A 27,998-nucleotide genomic window follows, 5' to 3' on the forward strand; every position below is an offset into this window, starting at 1 on the left:
CACAATGAAAGTAAATCAAGCAGGTGTAAAACTTGATAACAAGTCCCCAGTGTGACACTGGTCCCATTGTCTAACGCTGAGTAAACTAGGGAGTTATGAAAGTGCACCAGCTGATCATGGCTGAGTTTCCTAAACCAATTATTCTCTTGGCTTCTAGTGACAACCCACATTATTTGATGACATCCTATTACTTCTGCAGAACATACCTCTACAGCTGTTTGGAAAACGAAGCCCAGAGTTACAAAATGTTTCTAATGATTTACCTCCACATTAAAAAATAAATCAAAATATTTAGGAAGTAACCTCAAGGGGACAAAAACTAACACAGTTGTGAAATTTGACATCTATAAGAGGCAATACTCATACTCCAGGGAGGTATACGTGCACTTTGCTCAACAGAGTGGTGCCTACACACACACACACACATACACTCTCCCACACACACACACTCTCTCTCTCTCTCTCTGGCACACAAAGAGCACACATCGTTAGAGTGCTGGGAGATGGGATTCCATTCACTGTTCAAAATTCTCAACCTGTTAATGGGAGAGAGCCTACGAAGTGCTGTGTACCGGTCACACATGGAACCATCAAGGGTGGAGACTACACCTGCTTTATCTCAATGGCTTCTCACAGACAGCAAACAGAGGCTTGCAGAACAGACGGCACTTGCCAAGGCCCCAGAGCAAGGCAGGATTGGAGCCCAGGACCAGCTGCCCCAGTGCTCATGGTTTTTCCCACCCAGCTGAGGGGAAGGTGTCCTGGACATCAACTCTGACCATAGCCCTGGTGGGCCCACACACTGGGCGAGCCTGGCAAGTTCCAAGGGCGGCCACCTGGGCAGAAGCGGCAGCCCTGCCCGCCCATCATCATCATTATCAAGCCCACACCCCTCGGGGCCTGTGCCAGCTGACAAACAGGCCGGCTTGCCTGGGCCACATTCTATCAGCCTGAGCTGCAGGCTCTGTGCTGCTGCTTCCAGCCAGAAGTCAGAGTGGCTAGAGGCCTTGACTTGCCTGCCCCCTGCTTCTCAAGGGGAGCTTCTGGGAGCCGTGGGTGGGGAGCTGGACATCCTGGTACAGAATTGCATCATTGGTCCAACCAGAGTTTCAGAAGCCAGGGACCCTGTCAATGCTTTCTAGATCTCAGGAACAGAAGTTCCTGTCCACGCTAGGGCATTGTGGAGACCAGCAGCAGGGACACGGGGCTCTCTAAGGTTCTGCTTGGGTTGTCTTCATGGTGGGTTGGAGGTAGGTATGACTGGACCAGGCTACAAGGGCTGACCACCAGTCAGATGCTCACAAAGGCCTGGGCACAGTGTCCAGCCACTCAAGGGACCAACTCGTACCCTCTGTCTGACCAACAGCCAAATACACTTTGAGCTCCCTGTAACACCAACAAATTAGAAGGTCCTAGAGTCCAATACCTTCTGGCCTTTGAGTGTCAGGGCCTCTGTTCCCTCATCTGTAAAATGAGGAGCTTGATACAATTGGTGATTTCCTCACCTGGGACCCCATTCAGTGGCCCTGCTCCAGGTACCCTGACTTTCAGAGACACCAACAAAACTACTTAGTTGTTGTAAAAGGGAGGGATTAACCTGTGCACAGGTATTGCCTTGGGTAGTTAACACTGCTACCTCAGCTAATACTCCCAGCAACCCTGTAAGACAGGTAGTACAGTATCGTTACAGAGGGGGAAACTGAGGCATGGCCCAGCGAAGTACCTCACCCAAAGTCTCAATGAGCAGAGACCACAGCAGCCCTGGGACTACCAATGGAGCTGGCCTGAGTCCACACCCATGCTCATTCCCTGACACGATATTTTCCTTTGTAATCAACCAGCATGAAGAAATGCCGTCTCTCCTTGGACTTGCCATCAGGCCAGTGTCGAGCAAAGAAGCATGAGGTCTCTGGTCCCTCGTGGGCCTGATTTGGGTGATACAGGGAAGGTTTCCTGTGAGATTAAGTGGGACATGACAGGCCCAAGTGACAGGAACTCCGGGAACCTTCCTCTTGGATGTTTTTCAAGTCTAAGTTCTTCCCTGAGGGACCCCAGCACTCGGACAGGGCCTGGAGCCTCCAGGCACTCAGTAAATATTTGTTGAATGAAGAAATGAATAAACTCAGAGTTTCAATGCACTAAAGACTTGTTCAAGAACCATCTGGTGTAGGTCAGTGTGAGATATATCAAGACCAGCTAAAACCTCACAGCTGACCCCTCAGCAGCATGCAGCAGGTAGGGGTCTCCACATCCCAGCCCCACCCCCCCCCCCACTGTGGACAAAGACTCAGGTGCTGAGCCAGACCAGGGGAGCTTCAGACAGAACAAGAGAAGTGTTACCCACTGAGGCAGTTAGGAACTTGGGCCCTACCATCAGGCAAACCAAGGGTCCTATCCCAGCTCTGTCATTTTAAATTAGTTGGATGGCCCTAAACAAATCACATCATCTCTGTGAGCCTCAATTTCTTATTTTAAAATGTGGATGATGTTAGTACCCACTTCACAGGGCTTCTCTGAAGATTAACTGAGATAACGCTATAAAGGACTTAGCGCGCTGCTCGCTCAGAGCAGGTGCTTCAAGGTGATGTCTGTTATTATCTGCATCAGAGTGGGTAGTTAAGGGCACTTCTGGAGCGCTCTGCTTGGATTCAATTCCAGCTCTCCTCCTAACTAGCTATGTGACTTTGGGCAAATTGCTTAACTTCTCTCTACTTCAGTTTCCTGGTATGTAAAACGGGTTGACGGTGAAGATTAAATGAGTTATGCAGGTAAAGAGCTTAGAATGTGTCTTGCAAAGTAGTTCAAGAAAAGTGAGTATTATACTTAATTATTAATATTACTAGTATTCTTCTCTTTCTCTCTCCTGATAACAGACTCCACCCCATCTCCCACTCTCCAGCCAAAAAGGAGGGTATAGGACTCAAGGTGGGTTCATGGGAGTATCTTTTCTCCTTAGCAATGGTACGAGGGGTGTGCACATGCTCCAGGCCAGGCCAAATTCCAATCTGAAAACTCCTGGGGAAGGCCTGGTCCTCTCAGGTTGGCGACAGGGCTGTGTGGGGCCAGCTGGGAGCTGCCTGCAGCCATGGTGCACTGAACAGGGGACTCTGGTCTGGGGATGCTGGAGGTCACATGCTGCCTTCCTGGGGCTTGATTCTTCCGCACCTCTTTCGAATCTTTGAGCCTCCCCGAAATCTTCCAATGTATCCTTTTTAATCTAATTTTTTTGTGTGTGTAGAGACAGGCCCTTGCTATGCTGACTATGCTGATCTTGAACTGCTGGCCTTGAGCGCTCCTCCAGCCTCAGCCTCCCAAAGTGTTGGTATGAGAGGCATGAGTTATGCATCCCATTTTTGCTTAAGCTCATTCAAGTTTGGTTCCTGTGCCTTGAAACCAAAAAACTCTCAATTAATAATAGCCCTCAACAAGTGCCTGCTTTATCATCACCAAATCCCACCCAGGAGGAAAAGCCAGCTGCACACCTGGTGAGACCCAGGCAGCCAAGTGAGAGCAAATATGTACAGCAAGGTATTTACAGACTGAAGTGAGGGGAGGCCACTGCAAGCCCCTGGACCAGGGCCCTTCCTGGGAGAAGAAGGTACTGAAACCAACAGCAAGCAGCCCAGCCCTGTGCTTCCTGGCTGAGAACCGAGCCTCAGACCCAGCCCCGGGGCCATGCCTATTATGAAAGGGGAAGAAGAGAAAGAAGGAAGTTAAAGCTGATTTTCATTGACTTTGAAGTGGTGCAGAAAAAAAAAAAAAATCCAGATAGCTATTTAAAACAACTCTTTTTAGAGGAAGAAGTAAGGAAGAAAGCAGGGAGCATGGATAAGTGAAGAAAACTTGCCTTGTCTGAGTACTTAAATGTGCCATGCACTGTGGGTCACACTCTTTGAGTTGTATAATCTTGTTTAATATTCAATGAAACACTGGGAACTGGATGATCATCCAGCCCATTTTCCAGGTGAAGAAACTGAGGCTCAGAAAGGTCAATAACTAACTCACCAAGGTCATGCCACTAGTGCCTCGTACCTGTTCCACCCAATGCACTCCACCTCCTCAGTACATTCTGACTTCAATGGAGCCTGAGCTCTTTTTCTCACACAGCCCATTTCTACTGTCACTCACATCTGTGCTCAGATCCCTCAGAGGTGATGGCAATGTCCTGCTGCTCCTTTATTCATAACTACTCAGAGGAAAGGGCAGCACTGAGACACAAACAGGATAGGCAGTATCTTGACAGCCCAGGTACATCCTTGGGCAAGTTTCCTTTTTGAGACCTTAGTTATTTCAATCTCAAAGAGCTCTAGTGTGATTTTACTGGATGGCATGTATCAGTGGGTTTCCTGCTCTTGAGGGCAAGATTTGCCTATGCCTGATAAGCAGCCAACAGGCTGTAAAACATCATCTCCCTTGCATGTTTTTTGTTTTATTTTTGTTTTTTTTCTCAGTCACCTGTCCCAAGAGATTCTGACTTAACAGGGATGACTATAGTGCCTGATGCATAGCATTGTGCTAAACAATATTATCTTTGCTTGTCTCACTTACTCACTACTTTCTGGACCGGCACCCAAAGATGATCTATTCCCGTACCCCATGCCTACTAATAGCACGGGTTTAATTTCCTTCAGGAAAAGAAGTTGCACCTTCAGGTGTGTTTCTAAAGGGTTTTAAAGAAATGGAAAAAATGGCCAGGCATGGTGGCTCATGCCTGTAATCCCAGCACTTTGGGAGTCCAAGGCAGGCAGATCACTTGAGGTCAGGAGTTTGAGACCGGCCTGGCCAACATGGTGAAACTCTACTAAAAATACAAAATCAGCCAGGTGTGGTGGCACATGCCTATAATCCCAGCTACTTGGGAGGCTGAGGCACAAGAACCGCTTGAACCCAGGAGGCAGAAGCTGCAGTGAGCCGAGATGGTGCCACTGCACTCCAGCCTGTGTGACAGAGCAAGACTCTTTCTCAAAAATAAAATAAATAATACAAAATATAAAGAAACAGAAAAAAAATCCATGGCCTGGTAGCAAAAACTAAGAACTAAAACATGCCGATGACCGCCCATCTCTCCTGCAGTATGGGCCATGAGATGAACACACAAATGAGCACAGGCAAGCGCCTTCTTCCACAGGCCCCAGGGAACACAGCACCAAGGTCTGCACAGGCATAAACTAACCAGTGGAGTAAGAAGTAAAGACACAAGCGTCAGTTGGTACAAAAGAAGACATAGCCAAGATGGAAGTGGTAGCCTCTAGTGTTTGCTGGAGAATTAAACTGGAAACTATGATCTGGAATGATATGAAAATCTTCCTGACAACAATCATGTCAAGAAGAAAAGCCCTTGGCAGGGCCTTGGCTGTATCTGTGGGTATAAGGAAAGTCAATAAGCCATCCCAAGCAGAAGGCCTCACCTGCTGACCCTCACAGGACACAGGCTTCATAATGCCACACTGCCCAGGGCCCAGTGGCAGCTAATGGCTGTTCTCTTGTTTTCCAGCTGCCAGCTTCAGACAGTGGTTGCCCCAGTCATGGGGGATTATCCAGGCAGGTATTTCCCTTACTTTTCTTTTTCTTTTCATAACTTTATTCTCTGCTATTTAAAAAAATAAAAAGGAACTGGCTCATTTTCCCTGAGGGCATGATTTGGTTTCACTCCTGGGTGAGATATGGTGCCGCACAGCATAGCACTGCCTGGTGTCGGAGTGGCATGCAGTACACTAGCAGGGATCCATGGGCAACTTGAACCAGATAGAAATCTGAAAGAGGGTGGAATGTTCAAGGGGTCGCATTTCCTGCGCTCCCCCCGCAAACCTGGTTTCCCTTAAACCAGCCAGGAAATATTATTCAACCAGCATTTGCTGAGTGCCCTGGCTGGGACTGCGAGGAACACTAAAAAGCATGGGAAACAGGGGCCAGGACTCAGGAAGCAGAGGTGGTAGAAGGATGGGTGTTGCCTCACGGCAGCCCACCCCTAGGCTTGGATCCCAGCCTTGCTGCCTGTCTGTTGTGAGACCTCAAGCAAGTCATTTCAGCCCTAAGGCTCATTTGCTCCCCTTTGTGGAATGATGCTTACCTTATAAAGCTAGGGTGAGGATTCAATGAGACAATACCTATCAAAGAATAACAAAAGTTGCCATGTGTTAGCCATTTACTATGAGCCTGGACCTGTGTGCAAAGTGCTTTGCATGGATTATTCCATTCAATTCTTACAACTTCCTTCTGAGGTAGGCATCACATCCTCAATCTCAAATGAGAAAATGAGACTCAGAGAAACAAAAACACTTACCGAAAGTCATACAGCTCATAAAAAACAGAGCTAGGATGTACCCAGCCTCCATGCAACTGCCTGGAACATGGTGGGTGCACAAAACATGTTCCCTGCCTTCCCTTCACGAAGCCGAGAGCGTGAGAAAGAACTCCCAGGAAACAGGTAAATGCTGAACTGGGGGCTGTTGGTTCTCTGCCAGGCAAGCATATGGAGAAAGGAGGGGGAACTGCATCTGAGAGGGTTTAGGAAGCCTTTCTGAAGATGGCAGGGCTGAATCCAGACTTGGAGGATGGGGTGTTGAAAAGGCAGAGAAGAAGGAAAGTGCTAAAGAACCAAAGCAAAGAGTTGGGGCCAAGGATGGCCCAGGTGCAGAGGAGAGGAGACCAGCCAGTTTGGAGGATGAGAAGGGGGAGCTGGTCTGACTGAGGGATGGGCAGTTTGAGCCATTACCTTGGGGCAATTCTACTGGGATCTTTCTCACCTGCACCCCAGAGGCCCTCCTGCCTCTGCTCCTCCAGTCACGTGACCATCACAGAGGGAACTGAGAAGCAGTTCCGGATGCCAAAGCCTAGAAACCTCTCTCTTCCCGCAGCAGGATCAGAGTCCGCCTCCATAAGCGGGTGTGTTTGCCAATTCCCAGTGTGTGCTGCTCTGCAGACCTGCCAGGCCCTAATTCTAGCCCAAGTGCTGAGGTGCCAGGAAGCTAAAATGCTGCCATGTGCACTTAAGAAGCACCACCCTCAGAGCCTCCGCCCAAGCATTAAAAGTTGGCAGGAGGGAGGAGGAGGCACAGGTAAAGCTGAGGCTGTAGGACCTGAGCCCCTTGTGGCAGGGTCCCTATCTTGCTGGACTTTGTATTCCTCACACCTGCTGGGACACTGCAGGTACTTCCTCAGTAAACTTTTGTTGGGCTGAACTAAACAGGAGATTCTTCTGCTTAAGGAACAACTCCAAGGAGTTTAACAAGTCTGAATTACGGGTTTGAGCCCTGGGTTTAGTCCCATCTTGGCTAGAAGGATCATGTGCTTGTTTGCCTCCCAGGGAGTAAGTACTCCCCATCCCATCCCTCTGCCCTGTGGCCTCTGATTCGGCCCCTGCAGGCCCCTGGCCAGGCCCCAGGTGGTGATTCTGGGTTCTGCATCTCAGCATGGGCTCCTCGTCTTGCCTCCTCCACCTTCAGTTGCAGGGTTCCTCAGGGCACATTTATGCTCAGGACAATTTCATACTCAGACATTGCAAATGCTTAAAGCGACAATGCTCTCCCCGTTGTCTCCCACTCCCCACCAAGCTCCAAATGCTGACTCCCAGCCCAGACCTCAGATTCACAGAGAAGGGAAAATGGAGTGGGGATGATTTGAGCAACTCCAATCATCAATCAGCTCCGCTCAAGGCCATCACCATGTGCTTAGTTTGGGAGTAACAAGACCTGGGAACAAAGGGTGAAAGTAGAATTGTATAGGCTGGCACAGTGGCTCTCACCTGTAATCCCAGCACTTTGGGAGGCCAAGATGGAAGAATAACTTAGAATCCAGGAGTTTGAGATCAGCCTGGACAACATAGGGAGACCCTGTCTCAACTAAAAACAAAAGAAAAAATTAGCCAGGCATGGTGGTGTGCACCTGAAGTCCCAGCTACTCCAGAGGCAGAGCTGGGAGGATCATCTGGGCCCAGGAGATTGAGGCTGCAGTGAGCTGTGATTGCACCACTGCACTCCAGCCTGTGTGACAGAGTGAGACACTGTCTCATATAAATAAATAAATAATAAAATTAAAAGAAAAACAAATGAAAAACTCTCCATGTAATTGAGGACCACCAAAAAAAGAAGAGGAAGAGGAAGAAGAGGAATAAGAAGGAGGAGGAGGAGGAAAGAAAAGGAAAGAAAAGAAAAGAAAAGAAAGAAAGAAAGAAAAAGAAAGAAAGAAAGAAAGAAAGAAAGAAAGAAAGAAAGAAAGAAAGAGAAAGGAAGAAAGAAAGGAAGAAAGAAAGGAAGAAAGGAAAGAAAGGAAAGAAAGGAAAGAAAGGAAGAAAGGAAGAAAGAAAGAAAGAAAGAAAGAAAGAAAGAAAGAAAGAAAGAAAGAAAGAAAGAAAGAGAAAGAGAGAGAAAGAAAGGTATAAAGGTTGGCTGGTCACATGACCTCCCCCCAATCCTCTTTAGGAAAAGGGCTAAGGGGGAAATGATGAATGGCTTTAGGGGAAGAGTCAATCTGAAACTCCAGAACAAAGCTTTCTGGGATAGGAAGGGGGGTGCCTGTTTCATTACTTTCCACCTGCAAGTCTTGGAGCAAATTATTCAACCCTGCAGAGCCTCAGTCTCCTGACCTGTTCACTGGGGAGAGTACCCCGTAACCACACAGGGTAACTGTGAAGACCAAATGAAATATGAATGAGAATGTGTTTGGCAAACTGTAAAGCACCCTTGGAAATATCAGACATTTTCCAGATCACGGGAGGTGGGATCTTCAGGTTAGAATAAGTGGCTTGAAGGTTAAAAGGAAACCAAGACTCACTTCTTTTGGCGCAAATCTCTATTGACAGCTTCTAGGACAAGGCACAAGTCTTCAGGGATTTTAGAAAGATGCTGATTGAATTCTATTCATAGTCCTGTAAAGGGGAGACCTACACCCACATCTATATAATAAGGCAAAACAGAATGTGTTACAGAATGATCCCGTAGAGAGATGGGACATTCTGTCCTGACCTCAGAGATTAAAAAGGCATTTACAATAATATTATAATATAAAAATAATATAAGAATTTTTAACATAATAGTAACTCTTTCAGAATACTTGCTATGGGCCAGACACTGTTCTAAGTGTTCACATAGCTTCTCTGATATTAATTCTCATAACAACCCTATGAAGCAAGTTTGCAGATGACAAAACTGAGGCACAAAGAAATTGACTCCTATCTTGGACTTACACGGCTGGTAAGTGATGGAGCCAGGATTTGTACCTGTCAGGCTCTGCTCCTTTTGGGAAACCAAAATGGGTTTCAGATAAACTCTTAGAGGGTGGCTGAAGGGCTCTGATAAGGCCTGCAGGGCTGAGTCACGGAAGAAAGGTACTGCCTCACACACACTGCCTCCTACCCATGCTTTCCCCTCTACATTCACACTGCCCTGATCTGTCCTCAAAGTTGGCCACAGCTCTGCTCTCCCTGCACCTCTTTGCGGGTACCTAATACCAAGGGAGACTGATATGAGAACCTATATGTCAATGTTTACATTTACACAGTGGATCACTCATGGATTAATCCCAGCTCTGCCATTTACCAGCTATGTGACCTTGGCAAGTCTTAGTCTCTCTGGGTCTCTGCTTCCTCATCTGTAAGATGTGGTTAACACTGATTATCTTGGGCAGTTATTACAAAGATGAAATGGGATGATATGTCTAGTCCAGCACCTGGCATGTTGCAGTCTTGATAAACAACTGTTAAATAGGAAGACTTTACAAAGGATTTCCATTGCAAAATCATTTTCTTCAAGGTAAGATCTGGTGATAATAGTAGTACTTTTAACTAGTATTCACCTAGTATTCATCTACCACTAACCTAGACCCACTACGTGGATTATCTCATTTAATCCTGAAAAGCATCATTATTTTCTTCATTTGACTTGGCTTTAGGACAAGAAAGGGTGTCCCCAACACATTAATTTTACACACACATACATATATACAGACAGAGGGACAGATAGTCAAGCAAGACAATATTTTTAGGCACTTATTATATGTCAGGTGCTGTTTTAAGTATTCTACATTCAGTAACCCATTTCATCCTCTTGAAAACGTGCCTATAAGGTAAGTACCATTTTATCTCCATTTTACAGATGTGGAGCTTGCAGCACAGTGAGGAAAGTGTCAAATAAGTAGACTTTTTTAGTCTACAGTGGTCATCTCCTCCTGAATATCTGCTCCCCTGTCTCAGCCGCCTATATCCTGTCCCCTACAAAGCCACTAGGGAGATCTCCCCACACATGTCACTTCTCTGCTCAAGAGCACTCAAAGGCTCCCAACTGCCTAGCCGAAGACCCCCAACAGGTTGAAGAGGATCAACTGTGGGCTCAAGATCCCAGTAGGATCTGGCCTTGCCTCCTTCTCTATGGTCCCAGACAAAGTCCCAGTGACAGGATGAGTCAGTGAAACCTTCCCTAACCACTCTATTTAAAATTACAGCCCTCCCCCAGCTGCTCCCCTCCCCATGCAGCACACCCCATCTCCTTCCCTGCTTTGATTTTCCCCACGCTACCTCTCATCACCTGGCCTCCCACGCATTTAGCTCACTTGTTTATTGTCCCTCTCCCCTTCTGGGAATGTGGCAAGGGATGTTATCCTGTTTTGTTTTTTTCCCTGCTGCAACCCAGCACCTAGAACAGTGCCTGCCACAGAGTAAGAGCTCATAAATACCTGCTGAATGAATGACTGAGCAGACATGTAAAATGCCTAAGAAGAAAATGTCCCCACAGAGCAATGGTGAAAGAATGGCTAGCATGCCTCCAGCTTCCTGGAAGCTAGAGATGCCTAGACTGAAATGTTTAGGGGCTAGATCCTTTCTTGCCTATCTTCCTGAGATTTACAAGAGTTCCCTGTGAGACCCTGGGCCTTCATCCTCCCATTCCTGTTCTGAAGTTAAACACACTCCAACTCAATCTCTTTCTCATTAAATCCTCTTTGCGTCTGTCCTAAACTCACCTGCCTAGCTTCATCTCCCTCTGCCCACCTTCAAAGCAGGCAATTCCCCATTTCTCCTGGCCTCAACACCCACTAGAGATGCTCTCTTCTTACTCCCAACTTATCCATCTGCACTGCAACTACCCATCAGGATCCAGGTCAAACGCTGCTGCTGCCACCACCTCTGCTCCCTCCTCCGGGAAGCTTTCCAGGCCCTCCCCAGCCCACAGAAAACACTCCCCACACCCACCACTGCCTCCTCCAGGCAGATGGACGTTAGTCACGAACTACCTTGTGGTTTTTCTTCTATGATTGAGCTGAACTGTTACGAAAATCTCCTGTTACTCAATTTTTTTTTATTTTTTTTTAAATTTTTTTTACACACATAAGCCTTGCTTTCCCAAGCCCACTGTAAATACTTTAGGAGAAGCTGAGCCTTATCCATCTTGTCATCCCCACAGCACAGAGCCTAGGACACATAGTAGGTGTTCAATAAATGCTTCTCAATTGCCCAGGGTAAATAAGTCACCTCCCCAATCAGGTCACTTCCTCAATTGTAGGTACCCGGACTGGCCACTCCCAAGAGGCTGCATTTTTCCTTCAGAGCCAGCTGTGATCTCAGTTACCTGCAGACCTCACCATGGGCCTATGTTTTCAAAGGATGTTAGACCTATTTTAATCTCACTCCACTGCACTGGGCAGACGAGATGATTTGTAAAGCATCTCAGGTCTGGCAAAGGAAAGTACCTACTTCTTCCAGGCAAACCCAGAGATTCAGAGCTTCCAATCTCCTTAAATACTGGAGCTCACAAGATGAAAAAACCATGGTGTAAGTTTTAAGCGATTGACAGCAGAAAACCAACATGAGGCTCAGGTGCACCCTTTGAGCACCAGCTATCACTAAACTGAGATTACAGTTTACTGCAATGGTCCTAAAATCCCAAATGACTTCTGAGGGAGGAGGCCCTGCTTACTGCAGACCCTCCACATGCTGACCTGTGCCACGCTCCAAAGGAGAGCCTCCCTGTGTCCCCTCTGCAAGGTAAGTGGCTGGGACCAGCCAGCTTTACACCTGAGGAGCTGAGGCCCAGGTGGTAGGAGGCTGCAGAGCCCTGACTCAAGCAGGTGAGTCACTCATTCCACATGGCCTCATCAGTTCACATTAGCCAATCAGGCATCCCAGATTATCTGTTAGTTAAAGAAAAAAAACTGAATAGGAAATACTTGCACTGGATTCCAAAGTCAAAAAAATACAAAAGTATTCATAAAAAGTTTCCCTCCTACTCCTACCCCCATCTACCTACCATGTCCCCACTCTAAAACAGGTCACCACTATTATTAGTTGCTTGTGAATGTTTCCTGACCATGATTATGCTTATACACACAAATATAAATATGTGTCCTTTTCTTTACATTAACCAATAGCAGACTAGACACACTTCTCTGCACCAGGTTTTATCTTTTAAAGGACTAGACTTGAGACAGGGCAGAGAGACAGAGTAAAAACAAAAAAAAAAAGATGGCACAGTGGCTCATGCCTGTAATCCCAACACTTTAGGAGGCTGAGGCAGGCAGATCACAAGGTCAGGAGATTGAGACCATCCTGGTTAACACGGTGAAAGCCTACTAAAGACACAAAAAAATTAGCAGGATGTGGTGGTGCACGCTATATTCCCAGCTACTTGGGAGGTTGAGGCAGGAGAATCGCTTGAACCTGGGAGGCAGAGGTTGCAGTGAGCCAAGATTGTGCCACTGCACTCCAGCCTGGGTGACAGAGCGAGACTCTGTCTCAAAAAAAAGATGTACAGCTGTGTGAAAAGCCCATGAAGTAAAGAGAAATATTCTGAAGAACACATGGGTGAAGAGGGAAGAATGAGGCATAGAGATACCATGGAAATGGACCCCACTAGGCTGCTGCTGATACAAATCCTAGACTAGCCAGAAATGAGCTCTGGGCGGGTAGGGCTGGGATCAGACACCCTGAGAGCGCAGGAAGCCCCAGTGGCTAAAGGCTAAGCCTGGCCTTGCAGAGACTTTCATCGTCTAGAGAGGATGTGTCCATAGAAACGGGGACTAACCTAGTTCCCTAATTCCCATGACAGTGGTGGAATGGGTTAGTGACCAGGAGGACACAGGAACTGTGGAGGAAAAACAATCATTTCCTGTGAAATTAGCAAAAGACCAAGAAGGGGGAAGTTGGTGCTGCAGACTCAAAGAACACAGACTTTAAGTGGCTGGGAGACCAGAAGAGCTGCTAGATGCGACATGGAGGAAGTTAATGACTTGGACTCTGAATGTAACTCCAGTCAAACAATTGAGGAAACCGGGGCAGGGGAGCAAAGAACCAACACTGGAATAAAGAGCAGAGAGGAGATAGGAGTTTAGTTTTTTTGTTTTGTTTTTTAAAAAAGATATTTAGACATTTGCAATGACTTCAAGTCCCCTGGCCCAGGACAGTGACCTCCCAGAGCACTGAAAATGTTCACAGACAAGATGCTAAGCTACCTAGTGCAATCTCTGGGGAGCAGCCCAGGAACAGCTGAAAGCAGCCTCGGAGCCCTCGAGGAGCTGAGAACACGTAACATTAAGGCTGTTCATGTCTTTTTTTGATGAAGCACTTAATAGCAGATGCAGAACTGCAATGGGCATGGCATATCTAGCTTCAGAAAGGCGGCTTAGGTCAGAGAAGCAAAAGGGCAGAGACTAGGCTAGGGGCGGCTTCAATCACTCTTCCCAAAGTAAGCCAGTCAAAGATCAGAAGTCCACTGAGGGAAGGTCTCCAGCAGTGTGACAGAGGGGTCCCTTCGATAAGCATTTATCATGACTTGGGTGACGCTGTGGAACGCATACTTAAATAGGATTCTGATTAACGCAACAGGGCTGTGCTGAATTTAACAAGTTGAAACTTAACAGGAACGATCATTCTGAATTAGGCAGAAGCAAAATAGGAGGCTCTGCCTTTAAATTCTAAAGCCACACAAGTTTAGGACAGGGGAGAAGCAGCTTAGCAACTGCACATGTTAAAAAGACCTGGTCAGCAGTAATGTCCGTGATGTGATGCTACTGCCAGCAAAGTACACAGAGTCTTGGGTTGCATTAAGAGAAGAATAATGTCCTGAACTAGGAGGTGATCGCTCCCTTCTTCTGCTGTCCTCATACCATAAATACAATATATGGTCTGGACATTGCCTTCACTGTATAAAAAGATCTGAACAAACTAGGGCATGTTCAGAGGAAAACCACAGAGAAGGTAAAAATCCTGAACCCACACTGTGGGTTGTTAATCTGGAAGAAGACTCAGGAGAGAAACAGAAGGCTGTCTTTAAATAACGTATTTCACTGATTAGAAATGCATTTTTCCCATTATAAAATGTCTGAAAGTAGAATGTGTCTAAAATCCCCCAACATCTAACGGTCTCTCCTGGGATGCAGCTGTGGCATAGCTGTCACCACTTCACATATGGAAATTTGACTCATTCCTGGTGGCATATCTGAACAACCATGATCTAAAGCATTTCAGGAGCCAACACTTTTAAGAACCATTTAAGGAAGAAATGTGAGTCCTGGTTGTTAACAAAAAAACTTTCACTGATGCCTTCTGGTAAAATCAAGAAAACACCAGAACTGACATAATGGGTGTCAGAAGCTGGAAAAAAAATTCCAGGGACAAGAGAGATGAAGAAATACATCCCCACTTGACTAGAAGATAATAATGAGTCAGAAAAACATGGACATTGATCAATCTAAGTCAAAAAGTGATTCAGAAGAGTTAGATTCTGAAAGTGAAGTTTTAGAAATGCCTTAACCAATTTACTTTTGTATATATGCAAGAGTGATATAAAATAAAAAAGTATGTCTAAAATCTAAAAAAATTCAGAAAATATAGAATAAAAATTTTAAGTGATGGCAAAGCATTGTGCCACAGTTTAATTGGAAGCTCTTTTTCTTTCTTGAGGGTACATGAAATAATGGTACATCTTTCAGTTGATGGTGTTAGAGATTTGATTTAAAAACAAAATTTTCTGAAGAGCTATTGGGCAGTAGACAGATTAGACCTACTGTCCATGGCACCCAAGAGGAAGAACTGGGACCAAATGCCAGAAGCTATAGGAAGCCATCAGGAGGAGTTCAAAGACAAGATGGATCACCTCCAACCTACAAACTCAGACTAGACCACCAGAGTGGAGTGAACAAGCATCCAGTGGGGTTGATGATAAGGCTCTCCCAGCCCTGCAGTTCCAAGGTATGAGAAGACCTTCTCACCAGGAAGAGAAAGGTGTCCCATCGTTCTTCACTGCACACACAGGTGCTTTGACTGAGCCATTCCCTTTAAAAAGTCATTAAAGGCAGGCCAGGCACAATGGCTCACTCCTGTAATCCCACTACTTTGGGAAGCTGAGGCAGGCAGATCACTTGAGGTCAGGAGGTTGAGATCAGCTTGGCCAACATGGAGAAACCTAGTCTCTACTAAAAGTACAAAAATTAGCCAGGTATGGGGACAAATGCCTGTAATCCCAGCTACTCGGGAGGCTGAGGCAGGAGAATCGCTTGAACCTGGGAGGCAGAGATTGCAGTGAGCTGAGATTGCACCACTACACTCCAGCCTGGGCGAAAGAGCAAGACTCTGTATTTAAAAAAAATAAATAAATAAAAAGTTATTAAAGGTAAAAGGCACTTAGGGGCCAGTACTGAATGCGAGGCCTGTGGCAACAAGGAACCCTGCCTGCATCTGTGCTCCAAGACTCCTGTGGGCCAATTCAGGAATGAGCCAGAGGGGAAGAGCCCACCCACATGCCACTACGTGCCAGTCACCATGAGAGGTGTGCTCCGCCCAGTACCCCAGTTAATCCCCACAACCTCCCTGTGAGGTAAGTAGCATCACTCCCATTTTACAGAGGACAAACCCAAAGTTCAGAGATAGGATGTGTGTGGCTTGTCCAGTGTTTACAGTGACTGAAAACCCATGGTCCATCTGTGACAGTATGCTTCAAATTGAGAGTACTCCAAAAATCTTGGTTGACAGAATGAATGCACTGAGCGATCAATTTCTCAATCAGTGAACAAATCAGCTTGTTCTCATATGGGTAGCACTGATCCTAGGACAAAAAAGAAAGCAAGCCGATTTCAGTGCCCCACCACAACCCCATTAAAACCTCCCATCAATTGCACTAAACTCATTACAATTGCTGCTTGCAGGAACAATTTATTCCATCACATAAAGCAAGAGCTTCTCTGAGACATACATGGTACAGAACAGGTGCCAGCCCCACACAAATGTCAAAGCTGAACATGCACCAGGTTGTGGTGCCTCCCACCTGCCAGGTTAACAAGGCAGCAGGCAGAAGCTGAGCTCAGCCTTTATCCACCTCCCTATGGCCAGGATGGCCAGAGGGCTGGGAGGCAACCAACCCTCTACCTGCTCCACCTGCCCAGGCCATTCAGTCCAGCTCCAGGTTTGCCAGCCTCCCAAAACTCCCTCCTCAACTAGAGAAGGAAACTCAAGGTGCACACAGGAAACCCAGGGCAGGAGGCACTTGAAGGGGATCTTCAGGTGATTGTGAGGCTGTGCAGGGGAGAGAATCAGCATCATTCCAGATGACGGTACAAATGTTTTGAGAGCCACTGACTCCTACAGAGCCAATTCTTCCAAAGGCGCTTTCTTTGGAGGAGGTGGTCACCTGGGTTCCTGCACCACCCCAGCTCTGCTGCCTCCCTCACACACAGACAGAACTCCTGCTCCTGTTCCAGGAGTAGCCCCCAGAGGAGCTCAGCACCTTGACTGCCCTATTTATTCCCTTCAAATTGACCTTGAGGCAGAAGGATTGGTGTGAAGGGCTTAGCCTGCAGCGAGGTGGTGAAAGTGGAACAGATGCTGTTTGCTACACAGAGTCAAGAGCCACCAAAGCTCACACAGCCACACTTGGGGGGCACAAGCTGCAGAACGTGAAGGATGTCCCATATCCTAAGACCCTAACCAGGAGTTCCAAAAAGGGCTGCCCTCCTGATAAACCAAAGACAACACTTTGCACGCAGACTCCCTTCACAAAGAAGGCTGTGGGTCAAAAGCCACGATACAGACAAAGTAGTTTTGGGGGCCCAGTCTTACTGCCCCCCACCCTGTTCCCCACAGCCCTCCTCAGTCCAGGGGAATGGCAGCTGTCTGGCAGTGTGCACCTCCCGTGAACGGAGGGCAGGGCCCTGAAGGATGACTCTGACTATCCCTCTCTGACAGCTTCCCACAGTCTGCTGGGTTCAGTCCACACCCACACCACCGCCAGAACTCAGGTCCCTCCATGCCTCAGAGCAGCCTGATTCCAGCCTCAGCTTCCCTAGGCAGCCCCGTTTCTACCACGTGGTATCCTGACTGTGCCCTCACTTTTCTACATCTCTTTGTGCCGTTACTTCTGCCCATCTCTGCCTATGGAAATCATAACTATCTTCCAATACCCTTCTCAATCTACAAACTCCACCTCCTCCAGGAAGCTTCCCCTGGCTCCCCCACTGTGGGACTCTGTGGACATTCCATACTCTGTCTTGGTGTTCAGCCACAGGTGAGCTTGTCTAACGCACATCCCTCCATGAGTTAGAAGAGCAGGCAGCTTCCAGCAGTCATCACAGGGACTCTAGCCCAGCAGCTGCACACTGAGCTCCGAGCCTGGGCCTATGGCCATTGATGCCCCTAGCACCCTATCTGCCGTCTCTCAGGATTCCCTCCTCCTCCTGTTCCCAGCTGACTCATCCTACGCCCCATCCTCTCAAGGTTCAGTCCTTGGATGACAGCTAATCAAAGATAAACTCATCTCTGTCAACATATGGTCCTTCCCAGTTAAATTCTGTATTTTTAACAAAGGGCCTCTGCAGACAAGGGCTGGGAACAAAGGTGGGAATTCTAAGCCCCAAGGCTCTGGGGGAGGTGTTTATGATAAGAAAAGATCTTGGGACTGAGACCAGCCAGTGCTACAAGTGTACACAGCATAAATTCAAAGAATGTGGGAGGCTTTAGAAAGGGAGGATGAGGCTCTGTCCTTCAGTAAAGGCAGCCAACTGTGAGCACAGCTGCCTTAGACTGATCAAGGACCACAGCCTGGTGGGAAATGGTAGATGGAAAAGAGACCTGACTCTGACCTGGCTGGTTGACCTTGAGCAAGAAACACACCTCTCTGTGCACTCAGCATCAGGAAGCATTTGAGTGTCAGTTTCTCCACAGGTAAAACAAGGTGGCCAGGATGAGAACTAGATGATCCCATGAGGCCCTCCAACCTGACATCCCAAGGCTCTGTGACTCATGGCCTCTGTGGCCTCCTCCCTCCTGGGAGGTCAGTGTCATTTGAAACTACACCACTCTCCTGTCATCTCAAGCCCCACCTGAGTCCAAAGGGAAAGGGAGAGCTAGAGATCGCCCAGCCAATCCGCAGGCGGCATATGAGGGCAGGCCTCAACCACTGCAGGTGGAAAGAAGGGGCAGAAGTTGGGGGAGGGTGTTGCATTCTATGCTCTCATTCATGCCATCTGTCTCAGCCTAGACAAAAGACAGTCAGCCGGTTGCCTTCACCTCCTTGGCCAACCTTTTTTAGAGATTACAACTATCTGCTAAATTTAAGTGCCGGTCTAAAATCAGGACATATAAGGTCTCTAAGGCTGGATTTGAAGGGTTTCATAATGGATAGAGCATAAGAGCGATGAAGAATTAAACTTGGAGGCAATCTAAGCTGTATTGTGCAGCCATGCCAATTAAAGATCTTTAAAAATAGCCTCTCTCCTCTCATGCTGTAGATGAAGTTTCAGAAATAAACAGACATCTGTTAGGAGCTTCTGAAGAGATACAACATAAACACCCCAGAAAGCAGCCATAAACAGCCCACAGCACTCTCCAGGCAGCAGGCAGCGTCTTGTTCACGAGGGGAGGAGGGGGGAACCCAGGGCCCAGGGAAATGGAGAAGAGGGTTCAGGGGTCAAGGGCAGAGGAGGAGGTGGTGTCCAGTGGCTGGGGTGGACGGAGGTTGGCTCCCCACAGGGAGAAGGAAGTAGTGGGGCCAACTGAACTTGGTAGAAAATGGAGAACTGGCTGCCTTCTGCAGGGAAAGAAAAGCTCAGGAACTCACCTAGAGGATTTTCAGAAAGCCATCCAGAGAATTCCATACCAGTGTCATTCATTCTGGCAATGGGTCACTCATTAAATGTGAAAAAACAAAACAACAACAACAACAAAAACCCTGACATTTTGGAGTGCATATCCATGCAAGGTACTTCACAAATATTTTAATTTCATCTCCAGATCAAGCTCTTGAAATAGGTATAATTACCTCCTTTATGTAAACTAAAATACTAGGATTCATTAACTTGCCCAAGGCCACATGGCTCAGATTTGAGCCCAGGTCTGTCTTAGTGCTTTTTGTTTTTGCCTATATCACCTGCATCCACAACATGCCCCTGAGGTTTATTCTCAGAGTCCAGGCTCTTTGAACCCCCAAATCGAACATAAGGGGATTCCTAAAGGAGATAGCTGGCAGAGTAGGGTGGAAGGGGCAATAGTTAGGCCTTGGCCAAATGAGACAATGGCCAAGTCTCTGCAGCCCTGTGGGCCCTGTCTCTTTACATCCTAGTCGCTTCTTAGCAAGCCCCAGGAAGAGCAGAAGGGGAACAGGCACCAGGTCATGCCTAGACTATGTCTGGAAGGATCCACAGGGGGCTGGGAACAACAGCTGCCAAAGAGGTAAGAACTGAGGGCTGGAGGACAGGGAAAGAAGGGAGATGTACTTTTCCGTCAATTTCCTTTGTACTGAGTGAATATCTTACCATGCATCTATGTGTGTGTGTGAAGGTAAGTCCTATGCATCTATTCATGTGTGGGATAAGTACCACACATATATGTACATATGTGTGGGTAAGTCACTTTTAAGAAAGTCCAAGATACAAGATAACCAACACACCCAAGTAAGACCTTCTAGGTCCTCTTGTTGGGGCAAACCTCGAATCCAGAAGAAGCCTGAAATTTCACACAGTGCTTCTTCCTCCTCCTCCTCCTTCACAACAGTAATGTGTGGCAACTCCAGGCATGTGGCCGGGAAGCTCTCCCGACATGGACCCCATGGTCCCCAAGGCTCCAACTGCACGAGCCTCACAGGACATTCCCTGATGAAAAAGACTGAGTGAATCCTCTCCCTGAGTGTCTGGAAAGAGGTCAGAAATTCCTCTGTGTGTTTCTCTATTCTGTTTTCCTTTCATTTAGCCATCAGATACCTCCTTCCTACAAGCAGGGAGATCTGATCTTACTACCTTTGCATCAAATTGTGCAAAGCCTGGCTGTCCTGATACACGGAGCTGACTTGACAGCAGCCACAGACTCTACACACAGCACCCAACCCCCATTCTGCTCCTTTCGGATGAACAGTTGTCCAATGAGGGCTCAGCAACCAAGCTCCTGGCAGACCCTGGGCCCACTCTGTTTCAGAGGGCAGCTCTTGTTAGTGGGAGCTGTTTCTTCATCCTCCCCTACACCTCATTATCCTGGCTCCAACAAACTATATACTGAGATCCCACAAAGCTTCACCAGATAAGTCAGTATTCAGATAAGTGGCCTGGGCCAGCCATTCAGAGTCATGGGAGCAAAGAAGTAGTTTCTGCACCTCGACATGTTGGTACTGCTACAGCAAGGCCAGAACAGGGCGTTCTTAGACTCCCATTCGTGTCTCTGGCATGTGCTGGGCTTCCAGGCTGTGTGCGTCAGGACCTTGGGTCTGGAGACGTCCCACAAACCAGCTGCTGCAATGGCTCAGGGGCCAGGGACCACCGTCCAACCCCTTGCTGCCAGCAGAAAGAACGTCTGCACTAGACATCCTCTCCTGCCCAGCGAAGGAGAAAAACCTGAGCCCCAAACCAGCAGGAAGCACAGCTCCTGTTCTTGTGCCTGCCCTTACCTCTGTCATTCATCAAAAGAAATCTAACCAAGCCTTGGAAGGAATGCAGGTGCACCAAGGTATCAGAACAGCCACTGGGAGGTGGAGGTGGGGATTTGAGAGAAAGAGGAAGGCAGTGAAATTACCCTGACCCTCAGGGGAGAGAAACATTAGCTCAAATAAAGAACAAACTACAATTTTCAACTCTAAAAACACCAGCACTATCCGCATACACACAGCTCACAGCCAGACACCCCTGAGATGGGCAGTTTGTGCTGTGATGACGGCAGTGATGTTTAGACGCAAAGACAGGTACAGTGCAGTGGCACTTCAGACACTATTCCATACATGATCATCACAAAAGGCTCTTCATTTGAGACATGAGCAGCTGACAGAGAAGGGAAGCATCTCCAAATCAGACCCCGTGGTTGGCCCAATCCTGCAATGAAAGTTTGCTCGTGAACAGAGGGCCGGAGTCACCTATCACTCCCACCGGCTCTGAATTTCTGAGGCCATGTGATCGATGTTTTAGGAAGAAGAAGTCTTATCAGCCCAGGCCAGCCATGCTGTCTACCTTTGGGGAGGGTGTAGGGAGGAAAACAGAAACTGGAGGAGGGAGGAGTCTAGACACCCCAGAGTGAGGGAGCAGGGTGTTTGGTCACTGGGCACTTTCCTGAGAGGACAAGACAGGCCACTGGAGCGTGGAACTTTGCCCTGCCTTGTCTTGGCAGTCTGCGTCATTTTGTCTTCCCCTGAGGGCTTAACCTTCCTGAATAAAAAAAAAAAAATCAAAATCAAGAGCCTAACATTAGAAAGATTTCACCTGGGGGATAGCAAAAGAAGAAGTAGAAAGGGAAAGAGGGGCCAGGCACGGTGGCTCACGCCTGTAATCCCAGCACTTTGGGAGGCTGAGGCAGGCAGATCATGAGGTCAGGAGATGGAGACCATCCTGGCTAACATGGTGAAACTCGGTCTCTACTAAAAATACAAAAAAATTAGCCGGGCGTGGTGGCGGGGGCCTGTAGTCCCAGCTACTAGGGAGGCTGAGGTAGGAGAATAGCGTGAACCCGGGAGGTGGAGCTTGCAGTGAGCCAAGATCGCGACACTGCACTACAGCCTGGGCGACAGAGCGAGACTCCATCTCAATAAATAAATAAATAAATAAATAAATAAATAAATAAATAAAGGAAAGAGGGTAGGACTACATGGGTTTCATAGCTTCCTGTCTCCCAATCCTCAGTTTTCTTTATTTTCTAACTTTTAGAAAGTCGGGTTATGTTCATCGTGAAAATAACGATCCAAGCAGATATCGAAATCCCAGTAGTGCTGCGGCTTTATCTGCCAGTATAACTCCAAATACATGTATAATTCTGTCTACCTACTTCAAATTAGTTGAAAGAAGTCTTCTTTTTTAAGAAAATAAATATTTGGATTTTCCGTTATAAAAATAAAATATTTGTCTTACAAAAACTTTGAAAAAAAGTACTAAAAAGCAAAAGATAAAGGAAAAAGTCAACTCTAACACTGCCATCCAGAGTCAGAAGACTTAAAATTTCATTAGATTTTCTCCTAGGGCAAAAGGCTGGGCCAGGCATAGTGGTTCATCTGTGATCCCAGTACTTTGGAAGGTCAAGGCAGGCGAGTTGCTTGAGCTCAGGAGTTTGAGACCAGCCTGGGCAATATAGCAAGACTTTGTCTCTACTAAAATTAAAAAATAAAAATTAAAAGCCTGCCTGTGTTAAAAAGGAAAAAAAGAAAAAATGTCCCAAACAAACCATGTATTCATGTTGAGGGCTGTTTGCAGGGAAGGGCCATTACTGGATGGGTAAAAGATGCCTATCAAGGTGTCCAGCACCCCTAAGGACATTTGGTGAGAGAACCAGGTGTGAAGTCCATTACCAAGAGAAGCAGGTACTTCTGCCCTCCTGAGCCTCTGGTCTCCTTCATTAGGCCACCCACAAAGGTGCCAGTGGTGGTACTAACTCTATAGAACAAATTCAGACAAGACACTTGAAGGTTATAAACACTTCTTTTCCATCAGTACCTGCCCCAATTGTGGATGAATAGTGATTTGAAGAAGGCACCACAACTTGCCCAAAAGTAAGGCAGGTTAGAGAAGGCTCTGGAAGGCACAGGAGAAGCAGCACTGTCCAGAGACAGAAGAAGAAAAAGTGAGTGGTCTCCACCAAGCCCAGGGCCAAGTTTCTGGGTCGCAACATGGTCATTCCTGTGGCGGAATTCAAAGCTTGGACAGAAGTGACCTCAGTCTCCGTCAGCCCCACATGTGACCTGTGGAGGCCAGTTGCTGATCAAGGCACAAACGCAGCTGTCTGGGCTCCCCACCACAAACCAGCGCGGTGAGGGGGAGCAGCAAATAGTTCTTCTATTATTTTAGGATGTTTACAGACTGACGCGTGCTGAGGAAACGTCCACACGTAAGCAAGTCATTTTTTTAAAACCTCTTATCTAAGCACGTGCACTGGTAGTCACACAAATCCATGACTGGGTTCATTAATTCAAAGCACATTTCCTGAGTAGCTACGACACAACTGGACAAATGCTTATGGAGTCTCCGCGTGTTCCAGACACGGCGCTCAGTGCTAAGGATCCAGCACAGCAAAGAGGTGGGCTCATCTTAAGGGACTCCCTATGTAGTGGGGGAGATGGGCAGTTAACACAGAGGGTAATGGCTAGTTAAAGAGGGGGCACTTCTCCAAACTAAAACCAGGCATAAAAGGACTAACGACCTAATGTGGCATACAGACTGGATCCTCATTCGAACAAACCAACTCTAAAGGTCATTTCTGACACAATCAAGGTGGACAGGTGACGTCTAAGAAGCACTGTTAATACGTGCAGTAGTGAAATGTGGTTATGCAAGAGAATGTCCTTTTTAAAAGAGTTGTGTACTGGATTATATAGAAGCAAAATGACATGACATTAGACATTTGCTTTAAAACATTTCAGGAATAAATATTCCTTTCAGAGGGAAAGGGAGAAAAAGAGAGAGAGGAAGCCAGCAAGGCATAATCTCAATAACTGTGGAAGCTGGGCAATGAGTACATGGGGCTGATGAAGCTAGTATGATTTTGTGTGTGTGAAAATGTTTGTAATATTTTTGATGAGAGGACTGCGATACATTCTGGTAGATACCCTCGTGGACATAGCTCAAATAAAGGCTAACAAAATACAGAGCAAAGAGCACAGAGGATTTGCAAAACCAGAAAATAAATCTGCCAAGTTTATGAGTGTTTTAAATGCCATTTCATAGTGAGGTGAGAAGACATGTTCATAAATAATTACAATATAGGGTGAGAAAGGGTAAGTACTGTAGCCCCACTCATCTCCAGGAGATACATCCCAAGACCCCCAGTAGATGCCTGAAACCTTGGATAGTACCAAACCCTATATATGGTGTGTTTTTTCCTATACATACAAGAGCGATTAAATTTTCTTTACAAATGAGGTACATAAAGAGATTACAACATTAATGATAAAATAGAACAATTATAACAATATACTATAATAAAAGCGATGTGAATGTGGTCTCCGTCTCTCTCAAAATACTATAATATTTTCAGACCATGGCTGACTGTAACCAAAACCTCAAAAGGTGAAACCGCGGATAAGGGAGATGACTGTGCAGCAGAGGAGCTATACCTGCCAAGCCTCCAGAGTTCAGAGACAGCCACAAGCTTTTCCTACTTCCCATAGCATTTAATTCTCCACACTCAAACCTCACTCATACACGCTGTGTGATGCAGGCAAGTTGTAACCTTTTTTGTTGTGGTCATTACTAGAGACAGCAGTCTTGCTATGTTGCCCAAGGTGGTCTTGAACTCCTGGCCTCATGGAATCCTCCCACCTCGGCCTCCAAAGTGCTGGTTTTACAGGCATGAGCCACCACACCCAGCCAAGTTGTAACCTTTCTGGGTCTCAGCTTCCTCATCTGTAAAATGCAGTTAACCCCACTTACTTCTTCAGAGGTGAAATGAAACAATAGAACGATGTAAAGAATGAAACATCTCAGCATGATGAACAGTATTCTCTTCTCTGACTCTTTAAAGAATAGAGACTGTTAGCCCTCAGAGGGCGTCTAGGATTAGCAATGTTCCACCGAGTTATTCTTTTACCCATACCACGTCCTGTCTTGCTAGAGCCAAGGCTTCCACCAAGAAGACAAGACCTCTACACTTCAGCAGTGGGAAGCAAAGGGTGCAGGCCCATGGCTGGGAGGCAAACCCAGGTATGTGTGTAGACACGGGTGGAGAGAATAGAAACATACCCCAATTATAGGCTGGGATCATATGGCTGCTCCTTGCAGCCTGGGAATGGGCCTCCAATGGCCACAGCCACAACCAGGCATAGTTCTTAAAAGCTGACTTCTACTAAAGTATAATTGATTAGTATCAGTTTTCATGATTTTCATGACATCATGAAAATAAGTCATGAAAATCATGACTTATCATGATTTTCTTTTGAAAGAGGAGATGAGGAGAAAGCTAGAGTCCTAGGCCTGAAGGAAGAGGTGGTGGAGATAAAAGTGATGTCATGTTTTTATAGAGTATGTTCAAACTGGATTTCAATTACCCCACAACCATAATACTACACCCCAACACCAGTGCCCCCCCAAAAGTCCCACAAAACTAGAATCAGTCCCAAGGTAGAGGTTATTTCAGCTAACACAGTCCTCCTAGACTATACCAGAAGCCAGCTTCTCAGAAGTGAGGCCAGGTCAATGGCAGAAGCAGGCTTGCTTCCAAAATAGCACCCAATCCCTCCCCATAGCAATCTGACCAACACTATCCACTACTCTCGACTAGGGGGAGGATAAGGGGTTTGCAGGTTGAACAACTTGGCTAACCTGGGTCACTTCAACTGTTTTGCCAAAGAAGCATCCCCTGAAATCCTGGTGGAGGGCATCTTTCTGAGGCTGGGAGGCTCTAGTCAGCACGCTGTGGGGCCATAGTCCTGCACACAGCACACCACTTCCCACAGCCATGAAACAAGAGCACTCGACTTACAATGACAGGGCCAGGACCTGGCTCAGACACTTGTTGTGTGACCTTGGGCACCTACCATACCTGAGCCTCTTTCCCCATCTCTAAAATGGGGAGGGCAAAACTCTTAGCGTTTTTGGAGAATAACCATGAAATTGGCTGCAAAAGTGCCACAAGACAAGACCTATTGCCCAGTAAGCACTTAATAAATCCGCCTTCTCTCTGCATGAAGAAAAGTGAGTTCTTATTGTATTAAAGTCTCCACGGCATCGCGCAGGGCTGCCCTGGAGACTGGAGGCCCACTTGTTAGGTCGACTGCCACTGGAGAGGGGGAGCAGGGCAGAGTAGGTGCAGGGGTCAGGGAACCTGGCACAAACATTGGAGGGCCAATTCGCCTCTGGCTTTTCTCCCATGGGACCTGCCCACAAGGGGCCTGGCTAGTGACTTTATTCTTCACCAAAATCATTGTAGATTGTAGTTAACAGGCGACAATGACAGCAAGAGAGCCGGCACACTGCTCTAGGCCTGGCAGGGCCCTACAGGCTTCCAAATAAAAGTTCTTTCCGCCTCAAAAACCCAGGCCTCAGAATAAACAACGTGGAAGAAGACATACATTTACTCTGGTTTCCACATCCCCTCATCCCCATCCAGTAAAGGCTGTTCCCAGCTCTGCCAGTGAGGATGGCGGTGAATAAAAATTAACCCCACCTGCCCCGTCTGGTCCAGCAGCGGCTTAGACGCTGTGGGCAAGATTCCACCTCTCCCCGGGACCAGCCAGGCACCCACAGGGCGGGCGCCGCGGACACCTCGTAGGGGTGCTCCTGTGCCTGGAGCGAGCGCGGGCTACTGGGGATGCAGGGGACGCGATGCAGAGCGGACAGTTCCGCGGCCCCTCGGACCACTGCCACGACCCCATACCGACTCGGCTCCAGATCGCAGCCTGCCAGGCCACTGACATTTGGCCCAAGTTAACTTCCTGTTACTAAAGAGGGAGGGGACAAGGGAGGGGGAAAAGGGCGCCCAGTGAAGAGCTGGAACGGGGCGTGCAAGGCTCGGAGCCCCAGTCCTGGGAAGTTTGGGGATGGTCTTCTGCCCGGTGACAGGCGGCACTGCAGGCGCGTCACTCCCACCCCGTTGCGGCGCTTGGGATTTTCTAGGCTTGGAACTGCAGGGTTTGGGTGTTGCGGGGCGGAGTAAGAGGTAGTTCGGCGTGCCGGTGGGAGGCTTTTATTGCGTTCTAATTGGTTCAGAGGCCGGCCAGGGCCGCCCCGGGCTTCCCGGCAGCGCCACCTGCTCGCTGTGCGCCCCGCCGGGTGGGTTTGAGGCGGGGGATGCTGCGGCCGCACCTGACCCTCCCGGGCGTCGGACAAGCCGCAGAGTCCAGCCGGGGCTGGCACGGTCCCCACCCGCGCCCGCCCGCGCTCCCCACCCGGAGGCCAGCGCCGCCCCCGCCTTACCGAAAGTCGCACGGGCTGCCAAGCTCCGGGTCAGCGCCTGCCTCCGCCCTGGCCGCGGGCGCAGCGATCGGGCCCCGCGGGCCACTGGCGGAGCTGGGAGCAAGCGAGGCGGCCCCGCGCAGGCTTAGCCAGCCGAGCGCCTGCGGTTCTGCGCCGCGCGGTGGACCGGGCTGGGGAACGCCCCCGACAGCGGCGCGGCCAATGACAGGACAGCACGGAGCGCGCCCCGCCCCCGTGGGGCCGGCTGTCACCGCCGCTGCCGCCGGCGCACGTGGGCTGTAGCCCGGCCCAGAACGCAGGGAGTGGCCGGGCGCTCCCACCCTGACCCGCGCAGGTCGGAGACCAGGGGAGGGCTGCTGGGAGTGGGGCGTGGTAGCGCTGCGAGATGAAACCCCGGGTGTTGGTATGCGGGTATCAAGGGAGCGGCGAGGGCCTGGGCCTCACGCTCCTTGGTCTAGGAAGCTGGAAAGCAAGCCACCGCATCCCCTTTTGGACATGGGGGAGCGGCATGGCACTTCTAGTACCGACTGTGTACGTCCTGTGGACCTCCCTCTTTGCTTGGCTCCTTGACCACCCTGAGCTTCCGCAAACCTCCTTGCTAACTAATAGGATCTTCCCCTTACCTAGCCGTGCTTAGGCTAAAGCTAGTGGGAAGGGGGCGGTGGTGCAGACTACCTGTGTTACCTTGGTCAGATCACCTAAACACCCTCTAC

At 48.1% G+C, this 27,998-nt stretch overlaps 1 protein-coding gene and 1 long non-coding RNA gene across 9 annotated transcripts in view; one reads left to right on the plus strand and one right to left on the minus strand.

The window, feature by feature from the left end:
- MICAL2 (microtubule associated monooxygenase, calponin and LIM domain containing 2) overlaps nt 1-27,451 on the minus strand; it is a 243,298-nt gene extending 215,847 nt beyond the window's left edge. For 3 of the 8 annotated variants that reach the window (XM_073018229.1, XM_073018225.1, XM_073018227.1), the window contains exon 1: nt 27,286-27,442. The gene's annotated coding sequence lies outside the window, so the exon portion shown is untranslated. Of the gene's footprint in view, nt 1-27,285 lie in introns of all 8 variants that reach the window. The other 5 variants (XM_037999707.2, XM_073018232.1, XM_073018235.1 and 2 more) reach the window with 3 other exon arrangements.
- Nucleotides 23,207-24,603, plus strand: LOC140712229 (uncharacterized). The gene is made up of 2 exons (XR_012093733.1): nt 23,207-23,452; nt 24,410-24,603. It is a non-coding gene; the product is annotated as an uncharacterized lncRNA (long non-coding RNA).
- Nucleotides 27,452-27,998: the final 547 nt, after the last annotated feature.

The sequence above is a fragment of the Chlorocebus sabaeus genome, chromosome 1, assembly GCF_047675955.1.
Source record: "Chlorocebus sabaeus isolate Y175 chromosome 1, mChlSab1.0.hap1, whole genome shotgun sequence".
NCBI classification, from domain to species: Eukaryota; Metazoa; Chordata; class Mammalia; order Primates; family Cercopithecidae; genus Chlorocebus; species Chlorocebus sabaeus.